This window comes from Diospyros lotus, chromosome 11, assembly GCF_014633365.1.
Source record: "Diospyros lotus cultivar Yz01 chromosome 11, ASM1463336v1, whole genome shotgun sequence".
NCBI lineage: Eukaryota > Viridiplantae > Streptophyta > Magnoliopsida > Ericales > Ebenaceae > Diospyros > Diospyros lotus.
This window is the reverse complement of record NC_068348.1, coordinates 13076171-13080788: the sequence shown is the minus strand read 5'-3', so window position 1 is coordinate 13080788 and position 4618 is coordinate 13076171.

The following is a 4618-nucleotide window of genomic DNA, read 5'->3' as shown; positions in this document are numbered from 1 at the left end:
GAAGTGGTTAACAAAGTGATGCTTCACGCCAGAGAAAAATCCATCTGTAGATGGACAGCATTGCAATAAGCGAGACCAGCGACCAAAGGTGCGGTTTGGCGGGAGGCCAAAGCGGTATTCGATCGGTGAAGGTCCTCGAGAGTCAGAGGATCAAAGGCCTAAAGCAAAGCCTTGAGGTAGGTGTAACCCAAGGTAAATGTGAAAAATGAATAAGCTATGAGGTTCTCGAGCACGAGAATTTGCCATGTAGCCCGAGAATACGATTATCTTGGGCAGGAGATTATGGTAAGGTGAATTTCGAGGACGAAATTCTTTTAAGGAGGGTGGAATGTAACACCCGGTGTAACCGGTGTTAAGAGAATAAGAAAGGAAGTAAGTAAACTTCCAAAAATACCCTTGAGAAGGTGATGGATCCTTGAGATTGAGAATGCCCATGAGAAGGGTTATTTTGGTAATTTGGATAGAGAAATCCAATAAAGGGTATTTTGATAAATTAAAAATAATTCCTATGAAGAATTAGGTGTGTAAGTGAATAAAAATCCCAATTTGGTATTTATGTGGAGATATATGGGATTAATAAATTCACAAAGAGTAATTGGGAATTTTGGAATTTAATTCCATAAAGGAAATTTAATTTTGAAATAGGGAAAATGGTGGATATTAAATTATTTGAGGAGAATAATTATATTTTCCCTAAGTTGTGAATTAATGTGGTAATGCCACTTGGAGAGATGAGATTAAACTTGGAAACCAAGGTTAGTGTCTTGTTGTGACACTTGGCATTTTGTGGTTCAAGTATAATTGGGTGAATTAAATAAATGCAAAAGAAATGATAATTTGTCTTTCAAGCATTTAATGAGAGGCATGATTATTTGGATTAAGGAAAATCCAAAAGAAAATGGTAAATGGTCACCATTAATGCCTTGGAAAATATGAGAATTAAATAAATCAAATGGAAAATGGGAAAATGGTCACCCATTAATGCTTGGAAAATGGTGGGATTTATTTAAATGGAAAATGAGGGATTTATGTCTCTCAAATGTGATGTTGTGAAAATGGTCTCAATTAAATAAATGAGAATTAAATGGGAAATTCAAGATCTAATGGATGAGATGTATTCTTGAAATAGAGAATAAATCCAATGGTGGGGATTTAAAGAGAAGAAATGGCATGGATTGCCATCCTATTAAAAGTGTGCTTTCTTTTAATGGTGGAGATGAAGTCTTGTAAAGGCAAAGGTGATCCAATGGTGGATTTCAAGCAAGACTTAAGGCCATGGATTGTGTTAGTTTGGAGGGTGAGGATTTGTTCTCACCAAAAGAATGGCTAGGATGCATTCTTGAATTTGAAAAATGCTAGTATAAAAGGGGAAGTGTAGGAGACTTGTCTCCCTTTTGGCCATTTGTAGAAATGAAGAAGGAAGAAAGAAGAGAGATAGAAGAAAGTCTCTCATGGAGGAAGGAAATGGAGAAGAAAAGAAGAAGAAGTTAAGGTAAGCCTTATTCTTTCTTTTCTCCATTTTAGTATGCTTGTATGCAAAATAAAATTCTTTTGGAATGCCATCTTAGATGGAAGAAATTGAAGATGGAAGCTCTCTTGAAATGGAGATTTAATATTCAAGAAGAGGTAAGGGTTGGCCCCATGGGAGGGTGGCCTTGCAATGAGTTTTAAATATGTTTCATAAATGTATATGTTGCATTTGGCATGTTCTTTTATGTTCATGAGACTTATGGCCATAGGTTAGTTTGAGAACATTGATGAAATGGTGGGTTGATGCCTCTAACCTTGGAGGGTTGCGAGGGCAAAGAAACCTAGCCACACTTGCATGCATTTGGCATCATATAACTTGTTATGTTCATATTTATTTGGCATTGCACCCTTATTGAGCTTAATAGCTCATGAGGTTTTTATCCTCACATATAGGTTGTGAAAGCATGGAAAAATCAATACAAGGTAGAATGGCATGGGAAAGCATGGGAATGAAGACCCAAGAGCTTGCTATGGCTTATGGAAGCATTGTTGTTGTGTTGATTTAATTATTGTATTTGGTTGGTAATGGCTTTTCTTTTAGGCCTAAAAATTATGGGATGTAATTTCTTTTGTTTGATGATGGCTTGTTAAAGCCCAAGAACATGTGTGTTTGTTATATCTTGGAATGTATGTTTCATTTAGAAGGTGGGTTATTGGATTATAGCTTATGGCATGAGGAAGCCTAAGTCTTGGTGAAATGTTATTTGGAAGGTTTGGAAGCATTAAGAGTGTGGTTTAAGCCTAAATTTTGGAGAAAAATAGGCTAATATTGATGATAAGTGAAGTTTATTTATTGATATAAATTCTGGAAGAAAATTTGGGGTTTTATAGCCCAAAGAAAAAAAAAAAAAAGAAAAAGGGAGTGAAAGGGGGGCAGCTGCAGGCTGCTGGAGGCAGCAGCCTGCAGCCCGCGCGTGCGGGCAGGCGCTCGCGGGCGCGGCCAGGCCGCGCGGCCAGCGCCTAGCGGGGCCCGCGCGGGCCCCAGGCTGGCCAGCGGGCCCCGCCGGCCAAATTTTAAAAAAAATTGGAATTTTGGGAGAAATTGGGGCATTTCTTAATTGAATTTGGGCCCCGGAGGAATTTTCAAAATAAATGGATTTTTCAGGTATTTAGGAGAAAATACCGAAAATTTGGAAAATTGAAAATGATGAGTTTTTCCTCCAAAAATTGGTGATCCATCAATGGATTGGTTCAAATGGTGATTTTTTTTTGGAGCCCGGTAAAATTCTTCGATGAAAAAGAATTAACGAGAAAATGGTGATTGGGCGCCTAAAGGAGATTTTCCTATAGCCTATAGCCAATGCAGTGTGGCTAAAGCCCATTTCCTCTAACGAATCCTGGGATTCAGCGAAGGGAAGGACGAGCCTAGATCCCACCTAGGGCGTTTCATCTTGAAACACGATCCACCCTTCGCCTAAGGCCGGGCAGGTGGACAATTTGGGTGATTGTTCACGAGTAACACCCGTAAGTGGGAGCGGGGCGTTACAAAAGGCTAAGGCTGTTAGCTTTGTAATCTTGGGGGAAAACAATTGGGGCGCTCGGGAATAGAAGGGAGAGAAGGGCCGCTACTGTACTGATCATTTTTTGAAATAAAGACTGCTCTCAGGAGGATCTTAGAGGCTGGATGTAGTGCCATTCACATGGCATGAACCAGGATAATCTTGATGTTCTTGTGGATGTGTGGTTTGTGTTTCTTGTTTGGTTTAATTCTGTTTTCTATTTTATTTTCTGTTGATTCTATTAAATCTATTCCTTAGATCAAATCCGTGAGTGTGTGAGAGTAAGTGTGGTAGAATTTCTATCCAAGAAATTAGTTCCAGCAACCCTAGATATAACAAATGGGTATCAGAGCCTATTTCTAGTATCAAGATTCATCAAGATTCTTCTGTTTTGATTCTCGGTCATAGAATAGTGTCAAATAATGGCTGCCACTAGGTATGACATAGAGAAGTTTGATGGCCAGAATGATTTCGGCCTTTGGAAGATGAAGATGAGAGCTTTACTAGGAAATTTAGGGCTGGAAGAGGCGTTAGGCAGTGAGGAAAAACCACCAGAATCCCTTACGGATGAACAGAAAAAGGAAATCTATGATAAGAGAAAAGAAATCAACAAGAAAGTGATTAAATGCTTTCATTGCCATGAAGAAGGGCATATGAAGAAGAATTGCCCAAATAGGAAGAAAGAATCCCAAGAAAGAACCAACCCCAAATGTTCAAACACCATGTGTGGTTTTGGCTATGAGAGTGCGGATGTCCTATAGTCTTTTAGGTATGCAGTAAAAATAGCATAAGTCATAGGGTTAGGGTGTAATCTCATAGGAAAAGGGTATTTACCATAGAGTCATGGTGGAGGGGGAAATGGTTTGTCTAGGCATCAAAGTAAGGTTAAGGGATTTGGAGATGGGAGAAATTAGGAAGCATGGTGGAGCTATTCCAGAATATTAGAAGTTGTAAAATATGTCCCTGTTTTAATAGAAAGCCTAAAGTCCTTAAAAATAATTAGATAGTGAGAATTGGAGTCCTAAGAAGTTGCAAGGATCTCTTAGAGAGATGGTAGCAACCCTCAAGAATGGAGGTTATGTGGTGCATGCTTGCATTTATATGTGGATAAGCTGTAGCCGCTAAAGGATAACCTATGATAAGGTTAGGCTGTGTCATTTGTTGAGGATGGCTCACAATGGTGAGCAAGGTCTAGGAAAGGTATCTAAGGCTAGCGATATTAGGGGAAGGGAAATTTGCAGGTGTATAGGAATAGAAACCAGGTAGTTTGTCTAGGTCTCCAGATGTAGAAGTCTCCAAAATCAGTAAATCCCATTAGAAATTAGTTTCTAGGATCTAGGGTGACCTATCTAGGCTTTGTCTCATGGTGGAGCTAGGTGAAGTGTACCTAGTGAAGATGTGTGTTCCTAAGGAATTCCAAGCGTATATGAGCTTGTTGGAATTTAGGAAGTTTGCTGGAAATTGCGTCTGGTGTGAAGGGTTAGGTGTGTGGAGTTGTGTAATAGGTATACCTAGGTCTCCTAAAGCTAGGGTTCTTACCTATGAGGGAAACTCTACTAATAGGACACGGAATTAGTTGATTCCAAGGC